The sequence below is a fragment of the Scardinius erythrophthalmus genome (assembly GCF_964197995.2).
Source record: "Scardinius erythrophthalmus genome assembly, chromosome: 23".
In the NCBI taxonomy this organism is placed as follows: domain Eukaryota; kingdom Metazoa; phylum Chordata; class Actinopteri; order Cypriniformes; family Leuciscidae; genus Scardinius; species Scardinius erythrophthalmus.
Genome location: NC_138243.1, coordinates 26,829,582 through 26,841,205, shown reverse-complemented (window position 1 = coordinate 26,841,205; position 11,624 = coordinate 26,829,582). Strand labels below are relative to the sequence as shown.

The 11,624-nt window shown below is 38.1% G+C and overlaps 1 protein-coding gene across 2 annotated transcripts in view; it reads left to right on the top strand.

The window, feature by feature from the left end:
- Positions 1–511: 511 nt before the first annotated feature.
- Positions 512–11,624, top strand: part of mef2ca (myocyte enhancer factor 2ca) — a 42,830-nt gene continuing 31,717 nt past the window's right edge. The window contains exons 1-2 of one of the 2 annotated variants that reach the window (XM_081354724.1): positions 512–650; positions 5,649–5,765. The gene's annotated coding sequence lies outside the window, so the exon portion shown is untranslated. Of the gene's footprint in view, positions 651–5,648; positions 5,766–6,112; positions 6,491–11,624 lie in introns of those variants that run through there. The other variant, XM_081354725.1, reaches the window with a different exon arrangement.

The following is an 11,624-nucleotide window of genomic DNA, read 5'->3' as shown; positions in this document are numbered from 1 at the left end:
ATAAAAGACAATACATTACATAAAAAAAATGACCCAAACACATACTTAAATTACAAAAATTTTAAAATGAAACCGAAAACAGACAGTAAAAATAAAATAGAATTCAAAATATTAACTTAAACTACGATAGATACTAATATAATGTTGCTTTCCAAAGAACAGCATGCTCTTGTCCTGTCAAATACTAATTGAATGTAATCTAAATTAAATGAATCTGCATGAAAATCTGCAATATCTTCTTGAAGGGGCAATAATCCTGGGCACTTGTGCCAAGGCCAACAGAGGCCTGCATGTCAGTGATACTTTCATCTAAATATACACCAGACTGACGGGAGCAGGTGAGAGAGGCCCTGCCAGACACTGAACCATCACGCATACATGTGCTTATGTGTGTGTGAGTGTGTATGTCCTTGTTGGGTGCGGTTAGGGTGAGGATGCCATCTCCCCTTCACTGTGGATCGAGATCTGAACTAAACACAACCCAAGTTTGGGTTTCTCTTCAAAGCCAGCTGGTCTGGCTTTATTACTTTTTCCTTAGCCTTTTTGTTTTTTTGACAAAAACAATCTTTTTACTTTTACTTTTCTACAAAGACTGACCCACAGCAGGTGCTGGAGGGTTGACCTTCCTGGAGAAGAACCTTATCGGACTGGTAAGTGACCAAAAAATATCCAAAATGTTTGATGTTGGCGAAAAAAAATGACGTGTCTGTGGTGAACATAAGTCAATAAAGTGCGTGTGCTAGTGTGACACGGTGTTTCAACACGTCTCGTTTGGGGAATGCGGACCTGAGAATAGAAATAGAGAGATACAAATTTAGAGAGGTCGGCTTTTTTTCTGGACATGGTTTGCCTTCGTAAATAGATATGTTTGTCTAGGAGATGAATGCAGGGAACGGGCCACCGTTTACTAATATTGAGTCAAGCTTATTTACGGCTCCTTTTATGACAAAAGGAGCTTTGACGTCGACAGTTTGAGGACTTAATCAAGCCAGTGATTTTGTTTGGTGCCAGTGTATTGAAATAAAAAGATGAATATGGTTTGGAATTAGGATTAAATAAGTGTGCACAGGTTCTGAGGATAAAGGCCCGTTCACATGAAGGACAATAACTGATAACGATAAAGAAAAAAAAAGTCCACACTACAACTTTTGGGGGCTTTTGCACCGGAAGAACCTTTTCATATTTCCTATAGAACTAATGGTGGAATTACCCAATTTTTGGCGCGTTCGCACCACAGGACCTGGGAACGAATTTAGTTCTAGGAACGCCTTTTGGGGGAGCTAAATTAGCTCCTACTTCAGAGTAGGGTTTAACCATAGACTGTAAAAAAATATGGATGTAGTGTCCGTGACGCCACCCGTAGATTTCTGAAGAGCATTTTTGAAGTGGGCGGAGCCGGCCGTCGCCATCTTGGCAGCGCGTCACTCACGGATAACCGAAAATGGGCAATAAGGTGGGATTAGCTTAGGTGACGTGACGGCTAACAGTCAGCAAACAAACGGCTAGTACTAGTGACAGCAGTGGCAATCCATCTGTCACTCAAGTGGCCACGCTCTTAATTGTGCAGAACTTTAAGGCTTGACATAATTTAAACGGATGAGTTATAAAAAAAATTCACTCCCCTCACAGTTGTCATGAAGGGAAAATTTTTTACAAAACCGCTTTTTGTACCAGACTGTGAACATGTTTTTTTTCTGCTGTAAAGTTGGGCATTTTAACTTGGGGAGTTGATGAATTGCAGTTTAAGTCACTTCCGTGTTGGATTCAAGAGAGAGACCGGAAGGTTGGCGTTTGGGTTTAACCCAGCACAATAGGAACTACCAGTGACGTAAGAGTACGTTGATTGGTCGAAAGCATTGCTATACGAAACAGCACCCACCATTTTAAAAAAGACGCTAAATGCAAATAGTTTACTCCACAAACAAACTTCATGATGGAAAACAGGGATAGATGGACCGACTCCGAAGTCCAGGCACTGCTTAACCTTTACGCCACAGAGAAAAGCCAACGTGATTTTGAAGCGACCAAGCCCTTCTTTTTGCTCTTTCCATTGCATAACTTCCATCTCCGTTATCACAAATCCCTCAAAACAACAACAAAAAAACCCCCAGCAAAAACCCACCTCCTATCACGGCGTCCTCCATTCTCCAGTTGCTAACGTTGGTTAATGCCACGCTTAAATGACATCGCTGACGGTTGTGTTGCGTCACTTCAAAGTTCCTACTGGCGATACGAATGCAACCAGGAAAATTGCCCTATTGGGGTACAATCATTTTTTCGGGGAACCGCCCTGGTGGCTAGTTCCTATAACTGAGTTACTATAACTACCCAGTGCGAAAGCCCTATTATATAAAGATAATGGTACAGAGAATTGATATTGTAGGAATCACTTTCAGAACGATTTTCTTTACAGCTGATGAATGATAAAAACATTAACCAGCCAATCAGAATCCATCCTGCTACAAAGCACAAAACTGCGCCACGACAAAACTGCACCGCGCGCTTAGAATAAACGGAACGATATCGTCTGCTGGTGTGAACGCTAATAGTTATCTTTATAGTTATCTTTATAGTTATTGTTCTTGGTGTGAACGGGCCTTAAAGATAACGATAAAGACATAGTTTTAAAAATCGAGTCCGCAACTGTAACGATAACGGCACTAAGAAACGATATCATTGGAAGCTAAATGACAGCCAATCAGAATCCATTCTGCTTTTATGTCGTCTGCTGCTTTAAATGCGCAAGCTCTTTAAAGCAGGATTGATTCTGATTGGCTGTCAATGTTTTTATCGTTCATCAGCTGGAAAAAAATAGTTCTGAAAGTGATTCCAACGATATCGTTTCTCTGTGCCGTTGTAGTTGTGGTGTGAACTTTTCTTTTCTTTTATATTTAGAATGATTTTAGAACGTCTTTATCGTTATAGTTATCGTCCTTGGTGTGAACGGGCATTAATGCTCATCGTTGGTGCTTGATCCCCTAGGGATTTCTTTCTCTAGGCCACAGCTGTAGGGAATCCATCAAGAGTGTTTGAGATAATGAAAGGCACATCAAGGGCATTTGAGGTGCCCACGAAACCACCAATTCCTGCCCACAACCACTGCAGCCTTCTCTTCTTACGGCTTCAGTTTCAAAACAAGACGCCGTGATAATGCTATCCTTATGTAGCGAGTGTGAGCGTTTGTGCCATTGTTTATACAGTTTAGACTCTCTGGCTGTCCTGATGCTCTAAAAAAGCTGAATGTTTTGGAGAAGGAAGCGCAAACTGACCCAGTTTGGATGTTGAATGTCAATGCAGCAAGATTTGCATGTTCAGCTGCACCATGCTCAGTTTTTGCCACATAAGTTTGTATTTATAGCAGAGTGTTTATCCAGCTTGGTTGTTTAATATTGTGTTCTGGTAGAAGGTGCATTTCCATATTTGTTGAAACACTTTGGATAAAAGTGTCTGCTAAATTAATAATTATAAAGATGATAATAAAAAAATTATATATAAATGCATCATGGGTTTTTAATGGCCAAAGCAGATGACAGATTAAATTTTCTGATATGTATAATTTATTTAAGGATACATTAAACACTTATTTGACAGAAAATACACTTTAAATATTTGAAAATATATATATATATATAATGTGTTAGAATGTTAAATTTATTATATTTAATATATAAAATATATTTCTTTAGAAAAAGTCATGTTTGTAATATGACTTTTTCTAAATAATATGATAAACATGAAAAAATGCTCTTTTGCTGGCAATTCTTCAAATAGTGTTTTTCTTTAATATAAATGTGGGTAAGTAAAGTTGTAAATTTGATTTTTATACATTTTTCTCTTTTGTTTGATGCTGTATTTGTACTTCTACACATGGGTTTTCATGCAACAACATAATGTAAATTTTTTGGCATAATGTAGTGTAATATGAGATATATTTATCAAAAGATACCTGTAAGCTTAGGTATCAGGTTATGTACTGTAACACTCAGAGATGACATGCCTTAAAGGCAGCTTTAGAGACATCATTGCCTGAGAACTTGTCAGTTGAGCCACATAATGTGGCATGATTTGAAGCGAGTTTTGCACGCTAGGACTTCCCCAGTGAAACCAGAGTATGAGCTATAACAATAGAAAGCATGTTTTCTGTAATCAGGCTTATATGTTGAGGATTACAGGTGTCTAGTTGGGAGCTCAGCCACAAATGCAAACTACTAAAAAGCCCTCTGTTAGTCACGAATAGCCTGCGGATTCTTACTAACAAGTCCTGTGTAATTGTGTTTAATAATTTTGCAGGACAGTTGCTTGTAGACATGTAGATTCTGTCACTATTTACTCAGTTTATTCCAAACCTGTATGAGTTTTTCCTTTATTCTGCTATTGCACTGTTATATTTTAACCAATTAACACAGAAAGACACCCTCAAAAATATCCGCCTTGTCCAAAAAGGTTTAAAGTAAAGATAAAAAAAGCCTGTTATTTGCTTCTGAAAGAAAAGCTGTGCTTGAAGACAGACTGTTTATTTTATCTTTTGACTGACTCTAACTGCTTTCAGAGAGAGAGAGAGAGAGAGAGAGAGAGAGAGAGAGAGAGAGAGAGAGAGAGAGAGAGAGAGATGGCATGAAATGGAAGTTGCCATAGTCTTTTCTTGCTTATCCCTGGAACCAGATAAAATGTAGAACGGGACTTGATTTTATCCATGGGAAATTGATTGGATGGTTGTGGTTTGCTATTGGTGGATCTCTTGTGAGTGACAGGTTGCCCCGCCCTCACGCCAGTAAACACATCATCAGAGAAGAGATATGAGTGAAGATATTCTGATTAAAGACTATTCACATGAATTAAAGAAAAATAATGATGTGCACAGATGAATGATTTGTAATAAACACTAATATTCCATAAAAACAAGAACTGTCAATTTTGATGTCATGGTGGCTTTAAAATGCGTGCTGCATCTCTGTTTTATTACTGATTTTCATCTTGATATAAATGTATCAAGCATATCATGGAAATACACGGATCTTAGAAAACACAAACAATTGCAAAATCCAAATAATGACCACCAAAGCTTCACAGACACTTAAGATTAAGCTCAAAGTATTGCTAAACTTCAGATGGAGGTTTTACCCTTACCCGCACTTGGCAGCTCTGGGGGAAATTGTTCAATGAAAAACATGGCCCCTGAGAGCGCCCATGTTCCTCTGTGAGTGTCAGCATTAGTGCCCTGCTGCCAGGAAAAGTGTTGGAAGGGTAAAGGGTTGTCAGTGTACTGTGTCTATTAAAACACGCACATAGCTTTTCTTGGACAAGAGTGGATGAACTCTGTTTCCGCTCTCTCCCTAATGCTCAGTTATCGAGATAAACTAAACTTAAAAAAAAAAAAAAATCTTTAACAGACTCGGTCTCAGCTGAATGAACAAATACATAAGCCCTCTGATCGGGGTGTTATGGTTATTGAAGGGTATATGGTAAGTGTGTATTGAGGTGTAATGCACAAACCCGCCACTAGTGTGCGGTAATGAGTCACGTGTGTTTTTGCCGCCAGTCTCTAAACTTCACTGACGAGTTTTAATGTGCGTTTCTGATGTTCACTGATTGTCCCCCAGACTAATAACTAATTCATACAATTTGATTAATATTTTATTTTTTTCTAGGTGCCAAACGAAGTGCCTGAAAGCCCCAAAACCCCATTTGATGGAGACACAAAAGCAGTGAAGATTCAGAGGGAGAAGAAAGTGAAGTTGAAACTAAAGGTTATGAGCAAGTGATTGGTAAGAATGATATTCCCTTATTGTCTTTAAACAAATTTAAGTTACTTTTTTACAGTTTACTTATTTATTTTATTTTAGAGAAAAACTAAAGATAAAGTCACAGAGAAATAAGTCATTTCTGTACACTAGTATGCCTTCAAATAACTAGACAAAATGAAAACCGATGTCCACTTAAGTGGAATAATTGAAAACGTTTATCCGCTTGAGCTCTCACGTCTGTAGTCTACACTCGACGCGACGCGTGGTGATTAAAATGAGAGCGTTCTAGTAGGACGCGTCGCGTCACGCGCTTGCACTGTAGACTGGTGTGAGTTACTGTACGCGTTAGTCCCGCCCTCTTTACAGAGAGAGAGAGAGAGAGAGAGAGAGAGAGAGAGCGAGAGAGAGAGAATGATTCTCTCCTGTGTGACGAACAGACGCTCGTGAGGATCTTGTCAGTAAACTAGAGGAGATCTCAAACACCACTGATCTATCCAGGATAACTCTGGACATCTTCAGTTGTTGTTTTTTCCTGCTATTGAAAGGACGCTTTCCATCGCTGCATGTGTCAAAGCCAATGAGAGACGCGGAGTTCTGTGATCATTCTCACATTGACGCGCACATGAAGCGCTTTGACGCGGTTCTGGATTTGGAGAGCGCGTGAGGAGTTCTGGACCGGTGCGTGTCTGACCATTAACACCAGCGCGCGCACGTTCTCTGGACCTGACACACTCATGCATTACAAAGTAAGTTGAACTGTCACAACTAGATGCTTTTGTTTACTATTATTATTGTGATTTTGTTTAAATTATGTTTGATTAATAAAATAGAATAGTACAATTAGTTATAGTATTGAATAGAATAGTATAGTTTAATATGCAGAACTAGTGCATAAGTAATGGCATCAGTATAGAATAGAATAGTTTTACAAGTAATACTAATGAAGTACAGAATGGTCTATGCAATATTATATGTTAGAATAGTTAGAAAAGTAATAGAATATAAATAACACACTCTTAAAAAAGAGATTCCAAAAGTTTTTTTTCTTCCACAACAACGCCATAGAGAAAACGTTTTGGGTTCTCCAAAGAACCTTTCAGTGAACAGTTCTAAAAAGAACCATTTTTTTCCTTAGTGTGAAGAACGTAATAATCTAAAGAACCATTTTCCACTCCAAAGAATCTTTTGTGGAATGAAAAGGTTCCATGGATGTTAAAGGTTCTTCATGGAACCATAACGAACCTTTATTTTTAAGAGTGTACAATATACTGGAATAGTACAACGAGTAATAAAACAGAATAAACACGTCTAAGCGATTTAAATATTCCTTATAATTCGGAGTTGTGCATTTTTTTAATGCACAATTTAAAATGATGTCTGGAGTGGTTTAGGTAACACTAAACAAACATCTTTTTCCAAAATGGTGTAATTATGTGAATAGCATCTCTATTTATACCCCGCTGTGGTAATTGGAGAACTGTAAACAAGTTATTTTATATGGCAGCGCTTACTGAAACGAATGGCTTTACAGTTAACCCGGAATATCCAGGACGGGGTTCCCTGGGTGAAACGCAGCAGTTTAGATGAGAGAGAAGTGCTTTCCACTGGTGCTTGTACAATAATAATGGCCAAAGGGCACAATGTGATCCAGGAAAGCCTAATGCTCCTCCCTGTACTTAATAACATTCATTGTGCCCTTTTTGTGAAAGTGTTTAAGCATGTTGTTAGTGTGGGGAGTGCTGCAAGAATGAGCGAATGCACATGATTCTTGATGCTTTAGAAAAGAGGTGAAATACTTGTAGACAAACAGGAAACGTGTGCCATGCGCTGAGACTCTGCAATGTGCCTCTCAAAGAATGGCACACACTTCAACTGTTTATTGCCATCAGGAAACTATAAACCTGATGTGCGATCGCATTAGTTACTGGTGAGGGATGACAACTTCACAGCAATAAATTATGACAACAGCCGATGTGTTTCATTAACATAAGCTGTGCGATGAATCACTTGATGGTGAGAAGGCAATTAATAAATATTGTAACGGTGATGTATTTTAAAAAGGTAACCATCCAAAAACCTCAGTGTTATTAGAGGCCTGTAGGAACTTCGCAGGTTGTCATGTTGAGGAATAACCAGCAGATTCATAAAGGGCTTGATGGGATGAAGTTGTAATTGTGGTATTAACAGCTAGTAGAAGCACATATGGGGACGAGCGCACCCAGTATATGAGTTGTGTAGGTTATCCTGCTGGGTGGTCTGGGTGCTGGTCAGACCTCCATGGCACTTTCCTTGGTTTTCTTCATTAGCCACTGAGAGAAATGCAGCAAAACCGCAAAAGTATATCACCATCATCGTTCCTGAAAAACAGCTGGGCTGATTATAACTGCTGAATGAAGACATTTGAAAAAAATGTTCTGTGTCATTATATAAAAGACACGATAAATTTCTTATACTTGCATGCATACAAAAAATTATGCTAAAAATATTTATATATATTATATACACTACTGTTCAAAAGTTTGGGGTCAGCAATGAAATTAATACTTTTATTTCAGCAAGGATTTTTTTTTTTTTTTTTTTTACTAAATGCTGATTTTAAGTACTGTCAATGCTATTCTTTTAAACTCTCAATTCATCAAAAAAATCCAGATTTTTTTTAAATCATGGTTTCAAATCAGCATATTAGAATGATTTCTGAAGGATCATGTGACACTGAAGACTGGAGTAATGATGCTGAAAATTAAGTTTACATCACAGGAGTAAATTATATTTTAGAATATATTCAAATAGAAAAATATTTAATTGCAATAATATTTCATAATATTGCTGTTTTTACTGTACTTTTTTATCAAATAAATGCAGCCTTGGTGTGCAGAGAGACTTCTTTTATATATATATATATATATATATATATATATATATATATATATATATATATATATATATATATATATATATATATATATATATATCAGTGCATCTCTAATATATATATATTTTATGGATTCATGAAGGTAAATGAAGGATAAATGATGAATGGTTATTAATTTGCACTATGCATGCTCAACCTTGTTTTACCACTATAGACAAATGTAAAATGTATAAATGAAATCTAAGCTCTCCTGGTCTGTGGTTTTGCTGATCTTGCTCTCAAAGCAGTTTTTTGGCACAACTTGATTTTGCCCCCCACACAAAAAAAAAAAAAGTTTCCCCTGTCACGTAATCTATCTTTGTCACTGGTGTAAAATGCTCAATTCACTGTTGCATCCTCCAGTGAGTAGGTTTCGCACAGAGAACTCTTTGTACGGTGGGCCGTATATAGCGTTAATCAGCGAGCCCCCACTCGACGCGTGCGTTGGGGGATATTTTTAGTGGATCATGTGTTCATAGTTTAGAGTGAGGTTAGTTAAAGTATTTAAAATGTGACTTGTCGGCTCTTGCGGTAACAGATACTGCATCCACTGTAACACGCCACTGGAATCCTGTCCAGTTATTCCCATTAACAGGATAGTCGGCAGGTTTCTTGAGCTCCTGCTTCAGTCTGTTCAGCTTTTGTACTTAGTTGTTATGACATCTGTACACAGACAGGTTTCAAACGGTGTCTCCAGCGAGAATCCCAAGCCAGGTGTCTTCCAAAGGACAAATGGACATTCTTGACCTCCTGAGGTCTTACAGAAGCCCAGCTGATCAAGGACAGTTACCGACAAGTCTTGACAGCGGAAGTTGAAGCCATTCTTTGTAGGTCTATAAACTGCATAGTTTCATTTCGGGAGGCCGATTGGTCTATACAACGTCATGTTAAAATACAGTATTGCGCCAGCTATGAAGTGAAACACCTGTTTACCAGCTAGCATGCAAGTATTAACCTTAGTTTATAAGGTTACCCATGTCAGGGACTAGATTGTCTAGCAGAAGAGTGCTAATTACTAAATTGGCTTAATAAAATACTAATTTATAGTAACTGTTAAAAAACGATGGATAGTCCAAACTTGTATGTCTTTCTTTATTCTGTGGAACACAACATACAATGAAAGTCAATGGTGTCAAATGTTGTTTGGAACTCATTGTGTTCCTCAGAAGAATAAGTCAGACAGGTTATGACCAACATGAGGGTGAGTAAATGCTGATTTTTTGGTGAACTATCCCTTTAAGACACTCAAGGATGTGCTATACGCTGAATATCTCATGCTATCTTGCTTAAATATAGCACAGAGTGTAGCCAAAACCCTCAAATTTTCTCCATCCTCCAAATTACAGAGGTGCAATCCATTTCGGTTGTCGCAAACTTGCATGTTTGTGGCCATTTTTAGGCCTTACCATGTTGCTCGACTCATGTCAGTTTGTTCTTTGATTATGTGTCAGATTTTTTTTCGCCAATTCCCACAGGTTTGAGGTTGAGGTTTACTTTCAAAATGAGCGTCTAAAGATGAGATGACTGGCGTCTCTATTCTGCATTTGAAGTCACAGAATGCGATCTGCGTATAGAGTTGTAAATTAAATTAAATGTTGTTCCCTTTGAAGTCGCAAATCCCACAACACCCCAGATTTGTCTCTCGTAATGTAAACAACGATTGATTCAGTTGTGATGAGCTATCACGCTTTGTTTGAGGTAAAAAGTTCATAATTTTATTTTTGGTTCTGCTGCATTTACACGTGCAGTATATTTGGAAGAGGAAGTCTGTGAGGGGGGGGTTGAGGTGGCTGCTGTCATCCTGGTTTGGTTTACAATGCTCCTGAGCTTCCACGTCACTTCCTCCCCGTGAGATGGTTCCCATGCGGCTGTAAACACCCACACCCAGACCTCCAGCCCGCCACTGCCAGATCAAATACAGTTCTTATGACGCAGACTCTGTGTGAGATAAACGCATCTAGTGAAGCACATTTGGCTTTCTCAAGAATTCAAACTTTCCTAAAGAATTTCTTTAGAACATTATTAAGAAATGTCTTTGGGAAAGCAAAATATTCATTAGAAAATAATAATAAGAAAAATAGCAGTTACTAAGAATTTATTTTATTTATCTAATTTTATTTTATTCTTAAAGGCCCACTGAAGTGCCTTGAATCTTTGTATGATGGGTTGACGTAATTTCCACTGAAACAGGAAGTTTCCCCCTTTTCAAATAGCCAATAAGTTTACCTCACAGACCGCAAGTCGTACTTGACTGCGCTGTGGAAGCGAATCCGAGCACTGATGATACGTTGGATTTAATAGTAGAGGTGAGAATAAATTCTAGCCATTTCATTCGTTTCATTCTTCAAAACGGATTAAAACTTGAGCGTTTGAGCAACCAAACTCACATCTCCAACCCATATTGACCCGTGACGTGTCAACGGACGCTTTGGCCAGGTGGTATAGCATAGGGGGCGGGACGCTTAAGATTCTAGAGAGCATTTGATTGGACAGAAGATGTGATGAGAAGCTGAAGTCCGCGGTGATGTCACAAAAATCCGTGATCCATTTTAGCGGAAGTGAGAGACTATGTTTTGGGAACACGCAGCTTATTCATAACCTTAAGGCTAACACATTCATACTAAAAGCTAAAAAACTTAAGTTTGGATTTCAGGGGGGCTTTAAGAATCTTTCCCCTGGTTTCCCAGACAGGGCTTAAGACTAGTCCTAGACTAAAATGTAAGTCTGAGTTGTTTCCACTGAAATAAACTTGCACTGACTGATCTTAAAAATATATCAGTGCCTTTTTAGTTTTAAGATGCACATCGGTAATGTTTTTTTCTAAGCATGTATATAAAAATTACTTAAATGTCCTAATTGATCTATGGTCTAATCCTGGCTTAGTCTAAGTCCTGTCTGTGAAACCGGGCCTTTATGTCTTAAACTTAAACATCTCAATCCATTAGAAAAACCTCTTATTAGAGTCTTGC